General features: G+C 42.9%; 1 protein-coding gene across 1 annotated transcript in view; it reads right to left on the bottom strand.

The window, feature by feature from the left end:
• The window catches only part of LOC130202633 (heparan sulfate glucosamine 3-O-sulfotransferase 5), a 69,222-nt gene that overhangs the window by 32,815 nt on the left and 9,257 nt on the right, over positions 1–27,150 (bottom strand). The gene's annotated exons all lie outside the window — the stretch shown is intronic.

The following is a 27,150-nucleotide window of genomic DNA, read 5'->3' as shown; positions in this document are numbered from 1 at the left end:
TTTGAGTTAGGCGAATAACACGCATACAAATAAATACGCGGCGATCAAAACATAACCTTCCGCATTTTCAATGCGAAGGTAACAACAACAACGTTGGCGAAGAGTAAACCAGAACCGAGCAGAAACCGTAATGAAAAGCGTCCCGTCTCCACCCATTTTGATCTACAAGCCGTCGCTCGATGGAAACGTCGGAAACAAACCAACGGACCCGCCCGGTCAGGAATAGGCTGATCCGCGTTCTAGTTGGCGTGATGAATGGGATGCAGCACCTGGCATCCAGTTTGGGAAGGCCGTAAAAATACACCCAAAGATGAGAATAAAACACTCCTCAGTTAATTAAAACCCGCCCATTGAGTGTGTTGAGAGAGAGAACTGAATGAATCACAACTGCAAAGGTTGGGAGGTGCGCTCCCACTGGGATCCATTACACCAAAAATGGGCGCTCTAATGGTAGAGAACTGCAAACACGGTGCCTCTGGAGCTTGGCGTGGGGGGTGGGGTGGTGGGGGTGGGGAGTTATCAGCGGATGTGTCCAGGGCTTTTAAAAGGAGGACACCCTAAAACTCTGATTGGTTTAACTCATGTCACGCCACAAAGACACCTGGTATTAGAATAAGAAACCCTCGCTCCTTTGTGTCCAGACTGTGTGCTGTTTAACTTGCAAAAGTAGAGTTGGACACACCTTAAATGTATTTACGTTCTGTTAAACAGCCTTAGTGTATTCCGTGTTAAATGCTTTAGAGCATGTACGAATGTGGCGTGTAAACCACGGCTGTGTGTTCTTCTTTAACGAGCCCCTTATCGCTGCATCGATCACTCAAACTGCCATGAGCTCTCCGTGTAGATGAAGGTCAAAAAAAGCAGTGATGTCACCGATGGTCAAACCTGAGAAACAACCCAGATTAGCTCTCCAGCTAAAACGCACTTGCAAATGCCATTTTGGATGCTAGTGTGGTTGTAAGTGTTTAATACTGCTGCTTACTTGCAGTCTCGGAAAGAAAGACATATCTATATTGTTTTTTAATTAAAACCTATTTATAATATTTTTTTTAATTAGAGAATATTTTGATTGTTTACTGAAAAAATTACTATTTGTAATAAATAATGAAATCACCCACTAAATAAATCTGCAGGCCACTTCTTCCCGCTTCATATCCTGCTATAAGGTATCCCATGCAGGGCAATGTCGTGCTCTCAATACCCAATGATTTGATTGGAGCACGTAGCGATCGAAAAGAATTACGTTGAGCTTCAGTTTGTTTCCTCTCGCCTCAAGAGGGGCCCAGGAGGCCCGGGGGTACCTTGCGATTGTGAATGCAGGAGGTCAGGGGGCCGCGGGGTCAAATCCCACCGGCTGAGGTGCCCAGAAGCATTTTAATCCTGTAAAAGGAGTGAGTGCGTTGGGCGGGGATTCCAGTTAATCACACACACGGTGAACCTGTTTACCGCTCCTATAGGACACGCCGCCAATCACCGCCACGCGTACACACTGCGGTGGCGGGGAAACATGTTAGCCGAGCCTCGCGGAAACAAATATCAATTTGCTTTATGCAAATACACGCAAGCGTATAAATTAATTTTAATTATTGAAACGAGACGGACAGATTGTTCTGCTGGTGAATTGGAGGCGTCTTACATCTCTCTCATTGACAGCAACATTTGTGCGTGCACTCGATGAAACTGAACAGATGGGGGGGGAGGAGGATTCCCAGAGGCTGGCACACGATGGAGATAACAATGTATTTCTTTCATTCTTTCTTTCTTTCTTTCTTTCTCCTGTCCGTCTCTCACCATCTTAAACTCCGCTTGATAAGAACAACGGCAAGACAAGAGCAACGTCCTAGTTTTGGCCATCTTTCCATTGGTCATATCATTGCAGAGATCTGAGAACAATAATTCCAAGTCAACAAACCCAAAGGTTAGTCAAACTCAGTTTAAAAGATAAACATGTGAACAATGTAACATGAGCTGGTGGTCGTCTATCATTTTTAAGATAAGATTTTAGATATTACATTTCCACCAAATGAAAAGCAGCTCAATTTAACTTTTCTCGAATACAAATGTGTGTTTTCCTTTAATGACCTCACCCCCAAAAAAAATGTAATATTTTCTTTTCTTATTTGCTGTGAGCAGTGGAAATTGATTTTTTAATTTAATTGTATCTTTCAATTATGAGTCTCTAACAAAGAATTAAGATGTACTTTTACTGTACAGGTGCAATTGAAATCGGCAAAAAGGATATTACTTTTTTAATATGCAGGGGGAAATTATTTCAAGACCTTTTGGTGTCTGACTGGCGATCAAGGTGTTGACTCATATTGTCTATTGGTTTGTTCCAGTTCCAACTGAGACACGAGCATGTTGATTAGAAGACACCATGGGGTTAGACCAGGCTCACGGCAAATATACACACTTTACTTTCATTTTGGATAAACTTTGGTTAAAGAGCTTTTTGGTGAGTCAAAAAACCGTGATGAATAATAACGGTCATCTTAAGTCAGCAGCGAGAAACACTTGCTCTAAAGATGTGTAGTTTTAGAAGGTTACAACAAGAATAAAATAGAGATTTAAAGTTAGTTTCCTATTAAGAAGATTCCAAAGAACAAAAACAGTTACCAGTTGCACAAATTCATTGCCGAGTGATATCAGATCTCTCACACCTCATGGTCAAAATATTTGCGAGGGGAGAAAAGAGCTGTCGGGATGTCGTATACAAATGCCAAACATGCTAAAAAATGCTAAAACATGACAATGAGAAACAGCGTTCTTAGTTTTTTTAGGTTGGACGGGAAATTACTTGGTTACTACGTTCTTATCAGTCAAAAATAAGGCCTGAGTTGTATCAAAGTGAAATGACCCTTTATGTGGCCACATACTGCATGGCCTTGTCTTTTAGTCTGAGTGGCCAGACGTGTTCCCGTGGATCTTTCTCTCACGGTTGAATTTAGTGTCACTGACACCAAAAGCAACATGGATGAAAGAAAGAGTTGGTGAGTGGGTGAGAATATCGTCATCACTGCATTATGGATGAATGCTCAAGAAGCAGAGAGGCGACTCCTTTTCCCTCTGATGCTTGTGAAACAACGTGGCTGCTTTTACAATGTAAGAATACAATTTGACTATGAGTAGCATTAGCAAGATTAATTGGTCAAACATTTTTCCATGCTGCACAAGGGCATTACATTTAGAGGAGTTGTTTAATGGAAGCTATTGTTTGATGTGTTTATAAGGGGAAAGAAATGCTCCCTCCAGGGAAAATAAAAAACGTTTATGACGTGTAATCATATTAAGTATTAGAGAAACTATCCTGAGAATGCAGTTTCCACAACAACAGATTGCTTCTAGATTAATTACCATCCTCTGTAGTTTCAGCTGACTAAATGGAACATGTTTGTCAAACCTTTCACAAGGTTGTTTGCCTACTTTGTGTTTGCCTACTTTGTGTTTGCCTACTTTGAGCTCTGGTCAACTTGATGCCCTATCTTTCCCTCTAGATAACCATCTGTTATCTTGTTGAACATCCCACAGCATTTGCCAACAGTTTGTACATCGGTAGAAAAAAGCACCTTCTGTATTGATTATTGGCAGAAAGTGCTCCAGCAAGGCTCCGTAGTTTATTATGGAACAGATAATTAGTCTGAACGTCTAAGTGTCCATTGGCAAAAGGATGAAACCCAGAAGCAAGAGTGTCTAGAAATGACTTAACTGTGAATGTAGAATAAATACAATAACCCTGGCATCCCCGAGTAACAGAATTAGCTCATTGCAAAGCCTAATCATGTCACATGGTACTAAATACAATACCCTGATGCAATGTTCGGGCAATATCTCCAGAGTTGTTTGTCTGAAGCAAGAAGAACCTTTGACCCGCCAACCACTTCCAATTCAGACGTACCAAGGATCTAAAGCTACGTTTCCACCAAGCAGTCCAGTTAGTTTGTTCATGACACACCAGAACGGTTTTCTTTGTGTTTCCATCAGGAAAAGGTTTGGATGGTACCAATGAGTCAAGACTAGAAGTTGGTGTCAAAACGCTGCAGACCACTGATTGGTCAGATAGAATTGGCGCTAGAAATGTCATTCTGCACAAACCCGTCTTTTTAAATAGCCAAGATATCGTCAGTGTCAACTGCAAATTTACAGTCAGCCGACCAAGATTTTTTTTTAAATGGCAGTTGACAAAAACTACACTATTTGCTGTGCTGTACACTACGTTCATTATACCGGACAGCTGACGAAGTAAGCCAACCTAAATACCGATTCTAAGGTTGTCATGAAAGGTAAAAATAACGAAGGTGAATACAAAAATTTGATTTCCATACTGGATTGGTCGACCCCTCACGGGAACAGTCAAATGAAGACGAAAATACATATCTTCATTCAGTTAACTGAATCCACAAATCAAGTTTAAGGATGGTGAGCTTCTACGTGTCACCGGATTAAAACCACTCAACTCTGAAGAGATCAAAGTTCAGTTATTCAGTAAAGATCCAGGAAGACATTCACATCAGATACCAAAGGTGTGATTTCCTCATACTGTGTTCGAGAATGAACGGTTTAAATGCTAACAGACATCTCTAATGGAGGGAAAAGCGAACAGAGATTGGAGGCAGACCAATATGTACCATATGTTTTTATTATCTCGTGGAATTACTTATCTGTGTATTCCAAGTGAAATGATTTGCTGCCAAGACGAAAATAACAGGATTATAAGTAGGTGCAATCGGTTCCCAAAAAACGTTTTCTTGAAGAAGTCATTCGCTCCTGGAGTCAAACTCTCAAGAACTCTCTCAACAATCCTGTGTGTTAATAGTGTCCCCTGCTGCTCTCCCAGTTGCGTTGGTTAATTAGTTTGAATGTCTTTTGTGGGGCTGGAGCAGTCAAATAATTAACAATGACAAATAGCTTTCGTGTCCACTTGTGCTTATCCCACCTCCACAGCTGTGGAGATCTCGCTCCTCTGCAACCTGTTTTTATCAGGCCATGGGAGCCACAGCAAAAACGGCGAATGCATTAATTTATAACATGACCTGGCATCGGGTCGAGACAGGCGCTTGGAGAGCGTGAAAAACTGCAGTGTCACGACAAGTCCACTTTTAGCCCTCTGGCATCAGGTTACTGTGTTAGCACGGATACAGCCCCAGGAAACAGATGTCCTCATGTGCCTGATGGTAATTATTAATGGGTGAGACACTGCTGGTTTCATCAAAGCCCCCGAGCTGCCCGGCGCCACACACACAGGCTTCCTCTCTCGCTGCCGGTCAGAATCGCTTTACGCAGCAACACAAGTCAGTATCGATCGAGACTTACTCAGCATGGTTGGTCTTAAATGTGAGAGCAGGTAGAGACGGGAAAAAGTGGGAAAGAAAAAAGAGACGGATGGATGATGGCGAAGGTCACTGAACCACGAGAAAGTCTACAAATTAAAGCTGGACAACAAAGTGAATTTCTTCAATTCCTGACATTGTGAATTTGCTTCCATTGCAGTTTTTAAAGAAAAATGTCAGCATTTAGAAAACGTAAACACTAAAGGTTACTAAAGTACACTCAAACGAGAGACCAGCTTGCCTTAGAATGGCACTGGCCGCAACATCAAATCCAGCAACATGCTCAGACATCGCCCGCCTTGGAACTCTGCCTTCAAGTGTGACGCCAAATAGAGCCAGGGGCCTATCTTCAAACTCAACTTTCATTTGGATCTCAACTTTACACCTTTTCAAACTTTGTGAAGGCATTTTAACATGGTCGCGATGCTATCCTGTCAACAAAGTTTGTCCACAGACAGACAGACATATAAACACCTGGCAAACGACAAAAAAAAACACCAGACTTGCACCATAATCTTTAACCCTTGTGTTGCCGTAGGGTCATTTTGACCCGAATCAATATTACACCCTCCCCCCGCCTTTGGGTCATTTTGACCCGATTCAATGTTTCACCCTCCTGTTACCTTTATATTTACTAACATATTTTACCCTTTGGGTTCATTTTGATGCCAGCAATTAAAACCTCCAGAAAATTATTAGAATTAATATTGTTTTCCAAGTTTAAGTGTGAGGCACTTTATGTTTGTTTGTTGACTACCGAAAGAACACCGACATTAAACATTGAATGGGGTCAAATTAATCCTAAAGCGGGGGGAGGGTGTAATATTGATTTGGGTCAAAATGACCCTAAGGCAACACAAGGGTTAAAGCAACTCTGATGAATATTTTGATATTAACAATTAGTCAACATATAATGTGAAAGCAGTGTTTTCATCCACAGACACTTAGCACTGTTATAAATATGTGTGGCAGCTTGAGTGAAAATAAACTAATGTGTTTCTTCATAGAAATGAAGAAACATGTCACTCATTGCAACAAAGGGTCTCATTGATGTGGTTTTACTAGTTTTTATGGCACAGAGGAGGAATGTATATCAGGCTTTGCTACACACACAACACTTGTTATCCATTAGCTGATCATGCCGCAATGATCCACGAGAAAAATATTAGGAATTAACATGAGAGTATTGTTAGGTTGTAATAGTTTATTTTGATATTGCACATGTACAGAGAGGTCTTATGCTTTAAATTAATACATATAGAAAGATATTATAACGGGAAATATTAGGGAGAATATTGATATTGTTGTTAATGTATTATGAAGCATAGGGGTAATGTCTACTCTATGCATATGTCGATGGCAAGAAGTAATGTTATGTATGTGCATGGAGTGAATGTTAGTCTAGTATTATTTTAGAACTGTTGGAGCCGGTTGAAGCCCGTGAAAGTGACTCAGACAATAGACGGGACTTTTATTGTGAAAGTGACTAATGCTGACAAAATGGTGGACAGAACTTTTATTGTGAAAATACTTGACCGGGGATGACATCTTGACCGGGGGATCATGACATTCGACCCCTCATTGTTCTAGTGAGACTTTGAACCAACGAGAAGGTGTTAAGGGTGGGACTAACCTGTGAGAATAGGTGATTGGCTGATGTTGTTACTAAAACACGATGCATTTGGGAACTCGTTCTCTTTTTCGTCCTGATGCCGGTTAGGCAGCAACACTTGTTTCTTCTTGAAGCATTGTACCTGCGGAGTCTGCATCATCACGGAACCCACGATCGTGAGCTTTGGATTATTTGTTAAACTTTCGTTTATACTCCTTGCCATTAAATACTGTTAAATTTGATTCATCGAATCCAGTCCTGATTTTCCATCGAGCGCGGGGTGCCCCATCACGACTCTCAAACTCTTCAGTATATATACTAAATCAATAGAAAAATGATTTTAATTACGTTGATTATTTCGAGGTAAATTAATTGTATTAGAAAAAAGAAATTAAGATCATACCATGAAGCCTTCTTTTTGAATAACCCAAAAGAGCATACCACAATGCTGAAAAAGCATTGAAAAATTCATTGCAAAAACATACATAGTAATATGTAATGAACATTTAGGGCCGTTTGAGATGCCATCGGTTGTCGGCCGGCCTGCATTCACCAGTGAGTAAGTTATTGTCATACAAGAATAATGGAAAATCTGAAGCAGATTAAACATCAGTGAAATGGAAATACATTTCTTCGTAAACACTGTGGGGTCTTTGCAGATTCCTCTTCCCTCAGCCTCAGGCTCCATGTTGTTTTACGGTAGACGGCTGTGGCAGCTGTCCCCAATCTGGCCTCGGCTGCTGGCTGGTTGGTAATCACTCAGCTGCTCTGACTGATTGGCAATCAGTCAGCAGCCGATGCTGCTTGTATAAAAGGGCAGCAGAGCTGGAGGGAGGGGGGAAGTGAGCAGAGGCGCAGTGTTGCGGTCTGCTCACTGTGTTTGTGTGTGTGTGTTGCCGAAATAAACATGTCTTCGAACACAACCTCTTGGTGCCTGGCTGATCCTTGGTGCTGGTGGGGGAAACCCACGGGTAGCGGCGTGAGACCTGCTACAACGGCTCATCAAGTTTAACATGAAGTGTCAAAAAGCTAACACGACAAAGTGAGGATAGAGAGTGGCAGATAATACAGATCCTGCCCGTGTGTGAAAAGCTGCATACTGTATAATTTTTTAGTTCAGTTAATACAATGAAACGGCCCTAATCTGTAGATAATTTCATGTCAGAGCTGCGGGACGATGAAGGATTTCTACGTCTAAAGTTAAACATTTTTGAAATACATCAGCAGTCCATTCTGCTTCAAACAGAATTGCAAAAAAGAAAATGTACATTTTAGCTTGACAGCTTTCTTTGTTGCTTTGTTAGAAATGAAACACTGAGACCGAACACGATTGAGGAATCCTGGTTTAGCAGCTGCAGATGGTTACAATGGGGAAACAGCCTTGAGTTTAGCCCAGGTGAGCTGAAAAGAGTTCAAAAGCAGTTCAACTTTTGAAAATGACAATGCTAAATTTGAGTGTTCAAGAACCGTAGTCTGCAAACTACGTCTGATCCTATTGTCAGTTCGCTGGTAATTCAAGAGCTTTCACTCTCAGGATCGACAGAGCAGCAAACCAACATTTCAGACCAAAAAAAAGTCAGAAACTTAAAGAGGTGTTTGTATTAACAAATATCATCAACAGTAACTCAGCTGAGACATGACTTTAATACAGTTCCTCCAGCTCGCCATAATGCCGACAATACGACAGGCTGAAGAACGATTTGAATATTCAGTACCTAATTCATCAGTTAACCGCCATGCTGGCGCCCACACACAAAGTAACGATACCTCCGGTTAGTCAGTGTTCCCGTGCCTGTGAAACAGGTATACATAAATTGCAGTAACTGTTAAAGAAACTAGCAGCTTTCTAAAGTATTAATTCCCTCTTCACATAATTGGATAGGACACCAAGGTGGCTGGTAATATTTTTTTATGGGACTACCCTGTCAGGAGTGCAGATTGTCTTTTGAGGCCGAGTGATGGTTGAGTGCAAAGTGACAGTGAATCTTGGAAATGGGAGTCCTTAGAACATTATTTGCCATAAATTACGACGAGTATCTCGGCTCAAGGTCAGCTGTAAAAGTGACAGCCTTTAAGCCCGGTCCAGCTCAACGATCGAACCCTCCAACTTTATCAGTCCCGTTGCCGGTCCAACCACTGGCCAGTCTGGAAATGGGAGCATGACCCAGTTCCATGTGAAGGCCTTTTAAAAGATGGTCAGTCTCCGAGCAGACTCATGAGCGAGGACAGCCAATCACTTGGCAGCTCCCGTAAAGAGTTAAAAGGTTGAACTTTAAGATTTATTTGCAATGAAGAAAAGTGTCGCTGGGTTTACTGATCCCTCGTGAGCTCAACGTCCATCTATAAGTATATATCTAGTTACGACTCTCCATTTTAATTCGGATGTTGATTGGAAAATATTTGTGAGGAACATTTGCAGAATCATGAAAAATACCAGTGGCCGTCACATCGACAATGACTTAATGTCAACATTATTCTAATTATGTAGCTAAAAATCTAAATGCCATTGATAAAATAAAGTTGCAAGTTTAGTCACTGTTGAGACTCCGCCCACTCCTCCTCTCTACCTCCATCTTGCCTGATGGATCGTGGAGGTCTCCATCGTGGAATATGCCTACTATGAACTATTCATACACTCTGTCATATTCATTGAATGTATTTAAACTCTAAATCTGTCCTTCTGTACACATTACATCAATTGCACCTGTCCATCCTGGAGAGGTTCCTCCTCTTCTCTCCTGAAGGTTTCTTCCCTTTTTTTCCCTGTGAAGGGTTATTTGGGAGTTTTTCCTGATCCGATGTGAGGTTTTGGGGCAGGGATGTCTATGTGTACAGATTGTAAAGCACTTCGAGACAAATTTGTAATTTGCGAAATTGGCTATACAAATAAACTGAATTGAATTAAGAAGTGGAAGGTTGAAATCTTTTTTTTAACGAGCTGCTTCTATTGGGTATTTTTGCCAACTCGAATCATCCAATCTAGTTTATAGAGCAGAAATTATGAGCAGTTGTTAACCACAAAATCTGAATGTTGCTCTTGCACGACTTTCATGTGCTGCTGGATAACGCCGACGCTGTACCGTATAACGGTGCAGCATCTTATTTATGTATTCAGACAACATTCACATCAAGGAGCATTTTGGTCGAGGGTCAAGAGCCCTCGATCGTCCAGCATATATGTGATGACGGGTCGGTGACAGACACGTGTAAAATAACACCGCTTCATCAGGGTTAGAGAAGATGCACCATGAGACCAACGCGGAAGGACGAACGCTCGTCTTTGTTTTTCTTGAGTCAATACCACCAGAAGGAATAAAACGTTACAATCTGGCATCATATTAGAAAAGTATTTGTCTTTGGTCCAGAGATCCCAGTTAAAGTGCACTGTGAGAAAATGAGCCGACTGAAAAAAAGTGGAGGCGTAAAAAACAACACCAAAGCACGTCTCAAGGACGAAATGTCCGCAATTTTGCCCATAGATTTGTCAAACTTAAAAATGAAATACATTTGATTTTGAAGCGCTGGTATAGGATGGGCACTCGTTTGGGGTAATTATGCAATTTCTGGTATCGAAATCAGCATTGGGTTGAAAAAAGGATATTGGAACATACCTGATTATAAAGTTCCACTTATACATAATTTATTAATAACAATGTATCAAATTGCTCTGTGTGACTTTTATTGGGACAACCCCTTCTCTGCGTTTAGCTTAAATGGCTTAAAGCCCATTGCTTTGGCTCTTTGCTCTCATGATGCATGTGTATCTCTCCATCGCACATTGCTAACTCTGCTTCCTCCCCGAAGTCCTTTTGACTTCACGTCTCATAGGGTCCATTTAACCTAGCTGGGTCTGGAATGGGGATGAAGCAGGTACTGGTTTGGCCTATTGGTCCAAACCAATCAAATAGTGGTCGCCCGTGGGCCAAAATATCAGAGTTGAAGTTTTCCAATTTACAGTTGGCAATAAAACTTGAACATGACCATTCCTTAGATCAACAGATCGGCCCCTCACAAACACAAAGAGGTGGAAGTCAAGCACCTTAATTGATGCATATCTCCAGTCTCATATTCCAACGTGGTCAGTCATTTTCTGCAGTTAGGCCTCATTCAAACATTCCTACAATTAAACATTTATACCTGCAAGCCAATGCGCTCAAAAAACTATTATTTCCTGAATGAGCAAAGAAAAAACAAACATTACATTACATTTAGCTGACGCTTTTATCCAAAGCGACTTACAATCCTGTTACATTCATACACTGTAGACGCAGCAACAGGGAGCAATTCAGGCTTAAGGGTCTTGCTCAAGGACACATCAACTCGGGCGGGGATTGAACCTCCAACCCCCTGATTGAACGACGGACCTGCTAACCACTGACCCATAGTCGCCCAAACTGTAATCCTTCTCCAGCTACGTGCAAACTGAATTAAGTAAAACAGCAGCGGGTGAGCAATCTGTTCATGGAAAGAACAGTTGGCCGACGTCTGACCCTTCACCTTTTGCCCTTTTGACCGTCTTTTGTGAGCACGCCGTGTGTAGTTTCACTGACATCACAACACAGAGTGAGACCTCTTGATATGCAGGAGCTCGCCAACAGTTCCAGCTTTAATGAAAAACGTGATCCCTCGCTATCTCAGACGGGCACCACCACATTTGCCCGGACAGTTCTTCAGACTCGGGTGACATGCGTGTTTCTCCGCGCGGCGTGGGCGGTGACGTTGATGGTGACAGGTTTTATTCTGCTTGCTTTGCTTCTCAGACCCCCGCCCCCCGATGCAGTCGATCACGCTGTGCCGTCCTGTCCCGCTGCGCCGCCTTCGTGGAGAATAACCGACGTCTACACGCTCCTCTGCTGACTGGCGTGTGTGTGTGTGTGTGTGCCAGAGACAGGGCCGCTCTAAGATTTCACATAAGCTTCCTTCCATATTGCTGTGTCAGGCCCACACTGATTCTCGTTAAGGGTCCCAGCTGATGCAATTTGTAAGGCATGTCAATGCGACCAGTCAAAGGTTATGCAAATGTTCTTCTCTTCTCTCTTCTTTTCCTTGCAGAGTGTCTGTTCTCAAGTGTCGTGTATGCCGATAGGATTTGAGGGTTGCAAGGGAAAGGAAGCATTGTTAGCGAGAGCGTGTGCGACGATAAGTTCAATCAGGATGTGGCGGATGAACGCGGGCGCGGGTTGCTAGAAATCAATACCTCATCTACCGTGCATCAGATAATCAGACGGCCTGATTATACTTGGGACATGTGTTAATTACGGGCTTGTTCTTTTAGAAGGGTCCATTCAGCTAAATTAAAAGAGAACATCTTTTGTCACTTATCTTGAGAAAGTGCTGGATCGGCTATCGGTGGGTACCCCAGAGAGTTTGCACCGATCCAATATCGCGTTATCATATCGTTCATCAGCTCCTTTGCGCTAACACAAGAACAGAACGGGCCCGATCCATACCGCACAAATTCAACTGACTCGTTAGCGACCTCCGTCATTAGCTGCGGAAGAAAAGAAAAAAAAGCGATCCCTGAGTCCAAAATCGATGATGGTGGTCGCTAATGAGTGAGATATCTCGCTTCTTTTTCATCTCTGATAAAGGTTTCACATGTGCAGCGTTAACGTTGGCCAGAGATAACGAAATGTCTGCAATTTTAGCCAAAGATCTGTCTAACTTAAAAATAAAATACATTTGTTTTTATAGCGCTCGTATAGGATCGGCACTCATTTCGGGTAATTACGCAAGTTCTGGTATCGAAATCGGCATTGGGTTAAAATAAGTACATTTGAACATACCTGATTATAAAGTTCCACTAATATTTTTTTTTAATAACAGTTGATCAAATTGCTCTGTGTGACTTGTATAGGGACAAACACTTCTCTGCTGTTCTCTTACTCTCCACAGAGGCGTTGAGCATCTTTAAGCCCATTGCTTTGGCTCTTTGCTCTCATGATGAATTTTCATCTCTCCATCGCACATTGCTATCTCTGCTTCCTCCACGGAGTCTTTTTGACTTCACGTCTCATTGGGTCCATTGGACCTGGCTGGGTCTGAAATGGGGACGAAGCAGGTACTGGTTTGGCCTATTGGTCCAAACCAATCAAATAGTGGTCGCCCGTGGGCCAAAATATCTGGTTAGAGTAGAAGTTTTCCAACTTACAGTTGGCAATAAGACTTGAACATGACCATTCCTTAGATCAACAGATCGGCCCCTCACAAACACAAAGAGGTGGAAGTCAAGCACCTCCATTGATGCATACCTCCAGTATCTTTAAGCCCATTGCTTTGGTTCTTTGCTCTCATCCACCTGGTTTCCAGCTGTTATCTGTGGGAAAGCTCTCATAACGCCGACATGAAGATAACTTCTTTGCACCAATCAGATGATGGACGGACGCATAGTGGAACATTGCAGGTAGAGTGACCAATAGCTTTTCTCATGAGTTGGTTATGACCTAAACTTTTTTGTGGAGATAAAACAGGACTCTAAATGTAGGCTTAGGTTGCTCTGTGTCTGACGTGTTGACAGCTTTTTACAATAAAGTCAAGGTTTGTGTTTGCAAATATGGTCAACAGGTGTAAAATATATATTGTCGATCCTTGATAATAGACGCTGCAAGAGAGAGGTTGGGATGCAAAAGGGCAACTTTAAACAATTCAGGATTATTAAAACCCCATCAGCACGCCGACCAAACTTTGTCTCCACCATTTAGTCCCCTCCACAGTAACGAGCAACTCTTTGCCCACATTCTCTCAAAGAGACACAAATTGTAGAGGCACTTCCGAGGAGACTGCACGACGGTGAGAGACGACTAGCGTCCCGGACTCCCCCACCCTTCCTGCGAGGACAGATGTGAAAGCTTTCAAAGCAACTGCAAGTGTTCATTAGAGATAAGGGAGTTTGTCTGCCTACGTAATTACCCGGCTCCTGTGGCAGACTGCATGTGTCAGTCAACTCTCGCTGGCATGACAGCGGCCTGCCAGGTTGCAGCAGCTGCTCTTGTTCCCTGACATTTGGACCTATTTAAGCTCATTAGAACGAAGAAGCCAGCAGGGCCTTTTGTGTTTTGCCTGATTTGCTCACACATGAGATAAATGAGGGGTAACTTTGAGTGTTTCTATTAGCAGTAACCAGAAATTCTTCAGCCCATCAGCAACGCCTGGTGGACACTGGACACGGAAGCGCTGCAAAGCACCACGATTTTTGGAGAATCGCTGATTCCAAGTCCCTTCAGCACCGATGCAGCATATTGTATTTAGCCCCAACCAACACTGACTATTAATATCCAAACACCGGTAAACACAAATTATATATTATAGATATGTCCAATTGGATTCTCCTTCGATACTAGTTCGCCAGTAACCTCTGGTTCTGATAAGAGAAGCCGCTGCGGAATTGTCTTTCTAATGGCCACCAGGGAGCGACGTCTCTGGGATCTAAAAGAAGTCAGATTATATAGAAGAGTCAAATAATTATTTTACATTCTGAGACGGACCAACGTGATCCAGGATAGATTTCTTTAGCTCCATGATTGAGAATATTTAATGTTTAGAATCATAACTACGCCAACCAAAATGAAATAGAAATAATACACTAAAGTTCTGCTCAGCTTGACTGATAGATATTTAAACTGTATATCAGCTTGAATGTAATTACATAAACCATCTCCTCCACCTCCTTTCTTATGACCTTATCCATGAACTTAAATCTAGCGAGGGCGGATTCAGAACCGCTGCCCTTTGTTTTTTATCCAAACCATGTTTCAGTTAAAGGTATTAAAACTCAAGTTCATAATAAATCAGCGATGAAATCATCCACTGAACCAAGATCTGGCACTTAACAAGGCCACATGAGTGATCGAGACAGAATACTGATGCTGTAAAACCTGAAGAGTTGGAAGCACCAAAACACCCTGCTGACTCTATTTCATCGTCAAAACTGGAGTCAGAAGTGTTGGAGGTTTTGTGAATCGATCGACACCAGATTTGAGTCTGATATTAGAACATTTATTATCTGTGAGAAAAGGGAGCCTCAGCACGGCTGCTGCCGTCTTTGTTTCTCGCAAAGATAAAGAGCGAGAAGGTCTGCGAAGAGTTGGAGGGAGGGATGAGACGACCAAAACTTCTATTCAGGGGGTCAGCAGGAGCGTCCACTTGCGAAGGTCTACGTCACCCGATGTGGTCATTCGGCGGTCGGACCTGCTTTATTATGTCGTCTTGTTGTAACACCCTGTTCTGTTTCTCCTGTGTTCCGTGTCTCCTGTGTCTCCTCTGTGTCTTCTCTGTCTTAATTGTTTAATTCCCTTCACCTGCCCTCAGCCACTCTTGTCTCGTTAGTCTGAGCTGTTAGTTCACCTGTTTCCCCCCCTATATATTGTGTCAGTCTTTCCCTTGTCTGCTGTCGGATTGTCGTCTCTAGTTCTGTGTCCTTTTCCCGTCGTCCTGTCCGTGTTCCTGGTTCTGCCTGTTGACCCTGCCTGCCCCGAACCTGGATTCTCTGCCTGCCCCGTTTGGACCTTGTTTTTTTTGTCAACTGTTTTGCCTCATTAAAGAGTGCTTTTTTGTTATTCATATTGCGTCCAGCCTGTCTCTCTGCACCTGAGCCTCACCCCGTCAACAGAACCTGACACTTGTAGCTCTTGTTGTGTCAAAATCTAGTTTAATTAAGGGCCGTCACAATTAATTTGTATCAAAAATACAACGCAATCATGGAGCTGTGTAATATTCCATGATAAAAATACTGTCCATTTTAGAAAAATGGGGATAGAAGGTTTAGGAGCTGTAGTTTTTTAGTTTATATTCACGTAAGAACTAAGAACCCAACGAGGTACTGCGGCTTTGAAGGCAGTCTTGAATGCAGTCTCGTTCAAATGGAGGGGTGATTCAGTTGGTTGCAACCACACTGCTCGATGCAACCAAACCCGACACACTGTCCCTTTGACAGCGGGCAGTATAGCAGGATAATCTGGCCATGTAAACAAACCTAAATCAAGCAATTGTCAAGAGTTTGTACATTGCCTTTGTCAAGTGTCAAAGCAGTGAAATAACTGGAGGGAATCAAAACGGTAGTTTGGAAACTAGTCAGCATTACTGTCGTGGTCCGCTTTAGATTCAGCAGTTCCTGTGAGCTGATGAGCATCTATAGCAGACATAACGTTTCATCGGGACTCACGGAAATAATTTTTGGGAGGCGGGGTATTATTCTCATTTGCGGTCAACAAGACGGCTGTGTGTTTTTACGTATAGAAATCTTGCTGAGTGCAACTTTAATTCTGTAATACTGGCATTTTTTTGCCAGTTTAGTGAAAACTTATAAGGAGTTCAGAGAGTATTTTGGAATCATCTGTCTGGTTTCATTTTTAAATTGCCTGTTTGAATGACATACTTTACGGCGTTGCAAAGTTTCACAGTGAGAATATTTCAAAGAGAATATTTCTGCTGCCTCCAGCTCAGAGACTCCAGGGACAGCCAATTAGCTCGCTCCTCTCGTCTTTGATCATCCCAGCTGAGATGGTGCAACATCATGACACACTCAGGTGCTGATGAGATTATCTCCTTTGTCTGCAGGTAAAAACCCACACACATCGAGAACAGATTTCACCTGTCATATTACGGGCAGGTGTAGGAAGAATCTAGCGGCACCAAAACACAAATGCATGCTTTTGAGCTCTGAAGTGGATTAAAGGCTGTGGATGCACTAGTCGTTACAATGTGACCTTTGTCATCCGATCCAGGACGCATTAAGTGTCGAGTCTGTATGCCCCAAGGTCAAATGTTGCTCACGTTAGGAAAGCAAAAGGGGAAACCGGGGCTGGAGGACGACGGACACCCGATCTCTGGGTCGTGTTGAGTTTCTGCTGATGAAAACCCAAGTTGTTCTGATTCTGTAGTTTCTAAATGTACTTTACTGTGAAGAAGTTACAGGAAATGAAGATATGTTACCAGAGCTTTGTCAGCGGGTATTTTTCAATCAAACAAGTCTGCTAATACTGCAGGGAGGAACACAATTATGTGGGACTTTTTTTGTGAAGAATTCAAAAGAACGGAAATGTGTTCATCCACCGTTTCGCAGCCGCTCCTTTTTCCCCGCAAAATCGGATTACTGTCCCGTCAGGCAGGTCACATTGAAGAGTCGAGCCAGGGAGAGAGAGAGAGGTGAGAAAAGTCAGGAAAAGACAGAGTGACTTTGTTGAACTGCGTTGTTTCAGATGATTTGGCCCTGGCGCCGTGCCCCCAGCCCACCAGCAGGCCTGCAGGAGATGCTGAGGGTTGTAGGCGTGTGTGTGTGTGTGTGTGTGTGTGTGTGTGTGCGTGGAAGGGGAGACGGGACATAGAAGGACAGGCCAGAAGAATAACCAAGCTGTTCGGGGCTTGACGGCAGCTCCGACTGATAAGAAGCGGCAGGGGAAGCTGCGGTCCCGTTTGGCAGGCGCCCCGGCACCATTTGGCACAACTGCGCTCGCCGGTGAGGCGGCGATAACTTTAGATTGCTGGGAATCAGCGGGCGTGAAGCTCTATAAAAGGACATCAACGGGGAAAGATTAATGGTGATGAGTTAACGGGCCAAAGCCGATGCCCTGGCAAACCGACCTCTGAAGTCTTCTCTTAGATGCACACATTAGGCAGCAGCTCCACCCTAAAATAGTCTGATCTGACTTCCCCCAGCTCCCCCGTACACGGCGGCATCTCACATCCTGTCAGCAGAAATTGAGTGAATGCGAGAAAAGAAATCACGTTGGGTTTCGGCTTAAAAGAGTTATTTTTCGCCGGCGGGAGATGACGGAGGAGGACTCCCAGCCCCTCCCTCCACAGTCCCACGATGAGGTGTTGTGACAGCAGGTTTAATAAAGCATGAATAAGTCGTTAATAAGTAACGCCGCGCCGTGTTGACAAATATTACGGAAGCAGCAGAGTGAATCATGTCGACGTCAGGCAGCCGAAACATCAAACCCACTGCATGTGGAACCGGGGTGTTGTTCCAGCTCTGGGTGCTACAGTCATGCATCACTGGCGGAGGGAGGAACGCTCACAGAGGGGGAGGGGTTGCAGGCAGAAAGACAGACCTCCTGGGATAACTACGAGTATAATGTTGTTTCTCCCCGCCGACCGTGACGGTTTGAAGAAATTGATGGAAAAAGAGATTGGAGGGACAACAGCACTTTAACAAGAATATTGGGTTTATTCTTTAAAAAGTACAGGTCAGGAACAAACGCCTGCAGGACGTTTGGAGACTCTCAGGCACCGAATTGAGAGAAGTCTACTAAACTTACATTTTACCATACGTTTTATGCAAAACAAAATAGGAGGAGTTTATTATTCCCGGCCTTGGTGGACCAATCACCTTCATGTAAAATTACCTCATTCAGGAACTGATCTACCAGGTTGAACCCAAAGACACGTGGAACCCCTAAGTTCAAACTGTGACCTCCGTGACTCAGTTAAAGACGGGCCGAATCACGTCAGGTTCTAGAAATTATCTACGAGCCCCTCCCTGTGCCCAGGAGCTAACCTGTACATAGTGGCGTGATCTCCCAAGGTCGAGACACGTCTCCCAGATTCTCGAACCTTGAGCTCTGACTTTGCGTGTTTTTGGATAACCTGATATTACAGAGTAGAAATATACTACAATATGAATATATAACGCTCTGATGCAATGGTGACCGTCTGGAATCAAGGTGTGGTTAGCCCAGTTTAGCACGATTTAGTTTACTGCAAGCCGGCGGCCCAGCATCAAGGATTATGTATATCTTTAACATTTTAATTTTGGATCTGCCAATGGCATTTTGACTGGGCCTCTTAATTGCAGAGGTTAGAACTGTTTGCCTTCCTTTGATAGATTCCAACAGAGACGTTTGTTACGGTCTGAAGGACTGACGGAAAAAAAGCAAAACAAATCATGATGAAAAGAAGTAAAAGGCCGACAACGTCTTCCAGGCCTGTGCTGCACCCCAACATCTCATTTATGTCAAGCTTACAGAATATGCAATTAATAATGACTCGAGTCGGCTTCATAAAACATGGCCACTTATGTGAAAGAAAAAAAACAAGAAGAAAAAAAAACACGCTTCTGCCATTTCACGCAGGATCTCATCTGCCCGTGGCCACTCCCGCCACTGGTTTATTTACAGCCGGGTATAAAAATCACAGAGCTCATATAAACTCGGCCTCATAACCCGGGGCCTCGATGGTCGTCCATTTGCTTTGTGCCACACACGCACAACGGCATTGAAGCTTCACGTGCGGCCCATGTCACACGTTAACCGATTTATTTTCAAGAGTCCTCCTGCTTCATACTGAATGCACCGCGAGAATGCAAAAAGAGTAGAGAACGGAAGAGCTGTGGCTTGAACGGCATCTCGGCTTCCCAGGGTTTTGACATGGACAGTAAATGCATCGCTGACAATGACCGTTAATTACTACTACTACCTTTAAACCAATAAAAGCTGCATTTTCGTAGGAGCTATTTAGCCCAGACGACCAGCCGTGGTAATGGGCTGCAGTGCCCCACCCCCCCTCCCCCTCCCCCTCATCTCCTTCAATGTACAAATATGTTTCTGCTTTCTGTCAAGGAAGATAAGCGAAGAATCATGACATTAATTTCCGGTAAACGGTAAAAAAACATTATTGTGACAAAAAGCCGACGAGCGTGCCGTCCTCAGCTCTCATCCTCTCATTGTGTGCAGTGTGCTCCGGGGGAAGAGGCTGATTCAGCACCACGGACAGCGGCTCTACTTCGACATGAGCCATTATCCTCCTCGGCAGCTGGCGTGAGCCGCAGCCACTTTCGGACCGGTTTGGTAAGTTCAGACCGTCTGAACTTTTCTAAAATGTTTACTTGCCCACTGAGTGGATTCACAGATTCTCTGACTATAGAAATGATGGAAAAACTTTAACAAGTTTTTAGGAGGAGGTTTTAGAAAAATAAAATGAAAAAAAATGTAGAAAGAGATTTTTCTGTTTACATCACTTATGCTCACATTGTGCTTGAAGTCATTGCCGATATCTAGGACATGTTGACATGTCAACAATGCCAGATTGGGGAAGAAACTAAAGGTTTAATTCAATTCAATTTAAATCAGTCTATTTTGTATAGCCCATTCTCAAAAAATACAAATTTGCCTCAGAGGGCTTTACAATGTGTACACATACGGCATCCCTGTCCCAGGACCTCACAAAGGTCCATTTACTTGAGTTAACCAGCGCTTTCATCTTATCTTACGTTTTTTCTCGGAAGGGATGTTTACATTGGAGAGTTAAAAGATGGTATTCTCTTCCCGAACTCGATCGAGCTTCTGGGCTCCAAAAATCCCCCAGAAAACTAAACTAAAAACCTGAAAACAAAATGACTAATGAACAAACAAATAACCAAATGGTCCAACATTTAGCTCCAGCCCTTAAAAAACGGGTGAATAAGTTTTGGCAGGTGATAGTTATATTTTAAGTATTTGTTGATGTAATACGCATTCACACAAGTGGTTGCCGAGCACAACTCCATCATGATAGGACTAAAAGCATTTATGTTTTCCCGTACGACCAACTAGCACCGAATAAAACACATTTCTTGAAAAAAGAAAGACATGACAATAATGCTGCATAACTTGTGAAAACATAATAAATTCACCTTGTGTTAGTTGAGTCCTTGAAGAGATTCAAACTCAGCTGGATTAAAAACACAAATGCCTTTTGTCATATTTAGAAGATTAGGGTAGTGGTGCCTTCCAGACACAACAAACACTTGACCAAAAAATATCACATTTACCTGCCCAAAAAAAAAATTATATATATATTCTTTTATTTTCATTTGATTATCAGGGCTATCGAATAGAGTTCAGAAGAACATCTATTATTCATTAGAGATAGAGGGACACAGATGTGGTGTCACGGAGGTAACCCTCAGGCTGTATCCCTCCGAAGGTAAACACCTCTCTCCGCTAATGGCTGGAAATGCAGTAAAGTAGAAATGACATCCTAAAATGCACGACGGTGCAATCAGCGTTGATGATGCAACGCTGCGGCACACCTATTCCCCACCTCCGTGTAAAAAGACTGAGACCGCAATAAGTTAACGAAGACACAGGTGGGTTCATTATGTGGAGCATGAAGGTGTCAGCCTCATTAAACAGAAGTCAGATCGGTGGAGTGGAAAATGATCGTACCCCTGGGACCGTGGAGCATATTCATCTTTGTGCCAAGAAAAAGAGACGCTGCTCAGCTTAAGAGACAAGTACCGAATGTGTGCAAAAGTATGGAGGCTAAAAAGCTTGAAATGTAATTAAGAGAATGATTTAGAAAGAGAAGTGCACCTATAACTTCCGCAAATGTCAGACTGAAATACAAGGTTTTGATATATAAGTCCGTCTTCTTTCCAGTCAATCTCTACTGGGATGAAGGCAAAAAGACGGAAAAATTATCTTTAAAATATTATTATTATTTTGCTCGATGCAACGCTGTGATGCTAAGCAGGAACATTGTTTACCATGTTCACCATCTGAGTGCGTTAGCATGCTAACAATGACTAATTAGCACCAAAGATGCTCGATAAGAAGGATGCAAATGGTTTTAGTGTCGTCGACACTTCCTGTCTCCTAAGTGGGCGTGGCTTGGTCCATGACAAGGTGTATTAAAACCTGACGTCCAGATTTCCATCACTTCTTTTGTATCGTGCTGTGTTCCCCCCCCCCTCCCCTCCCCTCCCCTCCCTTCCCCCACCCACCTTCTCTCTCATCTCCAGTGTGCTTGTGAGGCAGAAGCGGCACCTAATCATGGATAATGTCGGCGTGCCCTCAGCCCGATGGAGGGAGATTAGAGATGGACACTCGTGACCTGTGGATGCATTTGTTGACCCTGAGGTCAGTTGCTCCACATCAACTGTTATGCTCGAGAGCCGGCCCCTGTATTGCCTCCACTAGGGGGCATTTAGGATTTAGTGTTTGTGGGTTACAGTTTTAGCATTTATATAACAATCACAATATCTTTACACGGGTAGCTTTATTTACATCATCATTTTCCCAGAAGCATAACTGGAGGCATACATAACTATGGATGCACCAATACTGCGCTTTGGGTATTGGCTTATACCAAGTAGCTGATGCCAGTGTTTATTAAACAATAAGCTGTATGCCTCACTGGGCAGAAGTGACTGGGATCATTCTTTTATTTGCAGGGCACCATCGAGCTTGACTTAAACATTCCTTTTCTAACGCTGTAAAACGAAATGTAACACATTTGTACTTATTAGTAAGATAATAAATCTTACACCTGTCCTTAAAAGTAACAGGAATTCCAATTCAAGTGTGAACCTTTTTTAAACCGCGACTGCTCTGGTTGCAAAAATAAAACTAATTTTATGGAAGTCTTTAAGAAAATTACATTACTTTTTCACGTCAGTTAACATTGTAATCGTACGTTTATTGTCTCAATCGTTAGTTTCAAATCTTCTTCATTTACTGCTTCACAATAAAAGCAGGGTGTGTTTTAGGGGGCGTGGCTAATTTAATTGACAAGGTCGCTATACCCCGGCGTTATCCAGTCTGGGAGTTGTCTTACAACTTTAACTCTTTCCCTGTATGTTTTACATTCATGAATGATGATTGTAACAATTTGATAGGCCAAAAATATATTCAAGTACTCCCGTATTGTGGATCCAATAAACCAAGATGGTAAGTGACAAAAAACGTACCACCGCAGACCATAAGTGGGTGATGCTACAGTGACGACGACCCATTCTTAAACAAAGTCTATGATTTTAAACAGCAAAGGTTTTAGTGAAGATGCATGTGCTTGGAATGCTACTATACAACTGTCGTTGAAGATGCAACTATGCCATTGCCCTGCTGAGACTCCGCCCACTCCTCCTCTCTACCTCCTGCTTGATGGATCGTGGAGATCTGGATCGTTGAATATGACTACTACCAACTATTCATACGCTCTGTCATACTCATTGATTGTGTTGTTACTGTGTTTTAATTTGTCTGTAATGATTCCTTCTCTACACATCACATCTATTGCACCTGTCCATCCTGGAGAGGGATCCTCCTCTGTTGCTCTCCTGAAGGTTTCTTCCCTTTTTCCCCGTGAAGGGTTGTGAGGGAGTTTTTCCTGATCCGATGTGAGGTTCTGGGACAGGAATGTCTATAGCTACGGATTGTAAAGCACTCTGAGACAAACTTGTAATTTGTGAAAATGAGCTATACAAATAAACTGAATTGAATTGAATTGGGAAGTAGTGAGCATATGACTGGATGAATGAGACGTGGCTTACACTGCACCGACTGTGTCGCACCGGCAAACTGACGAATCGTGACCAACTTTGATATTTTACGACATGTACTGCTTTTGTTCACACCTGAGATGCGTTCGCCAGTGACTTAACACGAGGTGATCAACTGCGACGCGTGTGCTGAGGGAGCGAAAACGAGAGCGGAAGGGCTCACCGCTGCAGGAGGAGGGGAAATGGAAAGGGGAGACTCAGCAGAACTCCACTGACGAATGAGAACTCTGTGTTTCCTCCAACCACGAATAGTTTCAGCACATCCACAGCTTTTCCAGAAGGAGCTTTTTCGTCCAGGCAGACATGTATATATATATATATATATATATACATCCCATCTTTCTCTGTTCCCCCTTCCCAAGGTTAACCGAGCAACAGTAGTGAGTGAGTGATAAAATATCTAGTTCACGTCCCAGCGGATGTTCTGGACCCGGACTTAACCCTCCTGTTACCTTTACATTTACTAACATATTTTACCCTCGGGGTCAATTTGACCCCAGCAATTAAAACCTCCAGAAAATTATTAGAATTAATATTGTTTCCCAAGTTTAAGTGTGAGGTACTTTATGTTTGTTTGTTGACTACCTAAATAGCCCTTTAAATATATAAAAAAGTTGATATTTCTTATATGTTTGACACAGTGAAAAACAGCCTGGGGTCAAATTGACCCGAAAGAACACCGACATTAAACATTGAATGGGGTCAAATTGACCCGAAAGGTAACAGGAGGGTTAAAACACATTCTATCCTGTGACAAGAAACCAAACAACCAACAACAAACTCCTGATGTTAATACGATGAGGAAGTTTTCCTTAAGGGGTGCACAGAAACATCTCCAACCTGTTTGTCTGTTCGGAAATTGTAATACGTCACAAGATATTGAATTTCTTTTTTTGTGTGGGGGAAACAGAAACTAAAGATGTTTTGGAGATTTGGGGCTTTTTCCATGTTTCTGAAAAACTGGAATCCAGGTAGAGTTGGCTGTATTTTTTAAAAGAGGATTATTTAAATGTTGCTGACTTGTTTTCAAAGAGCGCCCAGGAAAAGGGAGACATACTGAATGGGTGATTTGGAAACCTCAAGTTAGGAGTACAAATATATCAATGAAAGCTCTTCAGTTCATCGTATAAGAAATCCCTGTGTTCAGAGCCAATCAGGGACACCGATGTATCTTACGGTATTTTTACCTTTTTAGATGAACTGCCCACACAACCCTGTCAGTTACTTTTTATTAAATTATTGATTTTTTTCTTCTCATGTTCGAATGAAAGTTCAGAACACAGACAAAAAGTAAAAGTCCTATTTCAAATCATGATTCCATTTAATTACATTTCTGTATTTATTCTATAGCCCAATATACTCTGCAGGCATTCCCAAACCTGTCTCATTGTAGTGTATAAATATGGCAAATAGCTGTTTCTCATCACCTTTACTTTTAAAATTCACTTCAGTTCATCCACTATCTCCGCTTTTACTAAGCGGTGGATTATATATTGTACACCCCACCCCACCCACCGTCTCATGATTACAGATGACACAGCTAATTGACAAAGAAAGGGGAGGGAAAAAAAACATCCTGAGCCCAGCTCAGTCACGGTGGAAAATATTAAATATTAATAGGATTGTCCTATTTCTATTGCAGAGCGCTTCCAGTTTTTCCAGCCTTCACGGCCTTTGACACGTCCTTTATTAAATCCCTTTGAGCATTTACAACGCTGACCTGAATGCATCACTGGAGGACCGACCTGAGACAAATAAACCTGCGAGTATTGCTGCATTCTTTTTTTAGGGGGGGGGGGGGGGGGATATGACTGCAAGCTTGGAAATAAATCCAGAAGCAAAGGCAAGTTATGAAATATTCATTGTCTGCACAAACGGGGTCCTGGGCTGGGGGCTGTTTGTAGTGGAGGAGGGAGTTCCTATAGCTCACCGCTAGCTTAAGGCCCGTATCCCAGGGCGACGGAGTCTCCTAGACGCAGGGAGGACAAAACAAACTATCAAACCCAACGGGGGCCGTATAGCCCCCTGGTTAGTGGCACAGATGGCTGATGTCAACTATAACTATAAGCCACAGGAAGGGGAGACTCAAAGAAAACAACAAAAAGCCAAGTTGTTGTTGAAATATGTGTCTGCATATAGTTATTTAGATTGGTTAACACACTATTGTGTCAGTCAATGTAACAGATATCGGTCACATCTACTGTCCTTAGAACAAAAACAAGTCTGGTACCCAAACTATCCCATGTCTTCTCTCTCCTCCTGATATTTGTAAGTGTATACGTTTATTTATATTGCACTTATCACAGACAAAGTCTCACAAAGTGCAGTACAGTATTCAATTAACACAATAACGAGGTCCGAAACATTTCAACAGTTAAAAGAGCAAAGTACAATACATGGTAAAAGATGGTTTCAATAGATAAACAGAAGATAAAAGCAGGCCATAGAATATTTAATTCAACCAAATGCCAGTGTAAACGGGGATGATTTGAGATGGAGTTTAAATGATACTATTGAATCTAAAATAACCTTAGGGGTGCAAGCAGAGCATTCCACAGCTTCGGTGCTGCTGCCTCAAAAGCTCGACCACCACACATTTCAAGTATTTTGAGTATTATGGACTGATAAAAAGTTTTAGAGCTTATTTGTAACCCAACGAGAAAAGAAAAGCCTTATTAAAGCAATCCTCAAAACACACGATCAACTGTTTGCATGAGAGGAGAACACGAGCCGGACGTCTCTAATTCTGACGGCGGCGTTTCATTCGCGTGAATAATTCAGCGTGGCGCTAAGTGGAAGTCTCTCGGGCCGCGGGTGAGACGACCCACACAAGAGACGGCTCCATCCCGAGCTTTTTATTGTCCCCTGTGGCAATCCATCTAAAGACGTTCACTGACCTATTGACCTCAAGCTGCTAAGACTCGAAAAAAATCACATCTCTACTCTGTTCCTATTCTCCTATCCCCCCCCCCCCCCCCACAACTGATACAAGTATCCTTTTCATAACGCAACACTGTCACATCCAGCTTCGTCACACGACTTTCTTTATTAATGAGGGTTGAAAAAAATATCCGTCCCACCGGAGCCTCTTCCACAGACTGCAAAGAAAAAATGACAATAGCGTGAATAAAAAAAAAACCGGGCTGGCACTAGCTGTTAATTTCAGAAAATGATTATCCTGCCATTTGCAGAGCAGTGTGTCATCTCAGCCTCACACTTCTTCTTCGGTGGAAAAAAGTGCTTCGGTTATCTTCTTTTTATTGAGTTTTGGCTCCAACGCATCTACTTGAACCGAACTTACAGGATATGGGGGGGGGATGCCTAGAAAGCACGGTAATAGAATGCGAGTCCGGCAGGTCATCGCTGTTAATGGCATGACTCATCATTAACACGAGGCAACAGCGATCGATCGGGCGTAAGTGAAAGGAATACTTGACAACAACAAGGCCGGTGCTGGTGGAGTAAGTGCTCCATCAGATAAAAGAGAGCCATAACTCTCAGCTGGGATGGAGGTGTTCTCATTTTAAAGAGGGTTCTGATTACTGCTCATCGGTGTCTCCACAGACAGGCGGCCACTGTCTGCTGGTCCGTGGCGGGACCGCAGCCAGGTATTTATTGACCAATCACGTTCGGGCGCGGAGAGCAAAAACAACACATTGGCCGGCAAAAAGCAATCTCAGAAGCCATCGGCTATCGTTTTCATTACCTTTTCTGTTGATTTATCTGCATTCCCGTGCAGGTATCTGTTTATGGCGATTAACCCTTCGGATCCAGACTCGCATCCCGAGTTGCTAATTGTAGCTCATTCTTATCTTTTGGCGACATTGGAACCCCGGAAATAATAATGGTCCATTTCCCCCGGAGGCTTCACCGTCGTCAGGTCGCTAACCAATGGGTTCTGAGATTGGCGTAATAAATCAAATGTTCCTGTCCACGATCTAATTATGGGGGAT

The sequence above is a fragment of the Pseudoliparis swirei genome, chromosome 12 (assembly GCF_029220125.1).
Source record: "Pseudoliparis swirei isolate HS2019 ecotype Mariana Trench chromosome 12, NWPU_hadal_v1, whole genome shotgun sequence".
Taxonomy (NCBI): Eukaryota; Metazoa; Chordata; class Actinopteri; order Perciformes; family Liparidae; genus Pseudoliparis; species Pseudoliparis swirei.
The sequence above is the reverse complement of the archived record's forward strand: the minus strand, read 5'-3'. Positions and strand labels throughout refer to the sequence as shown.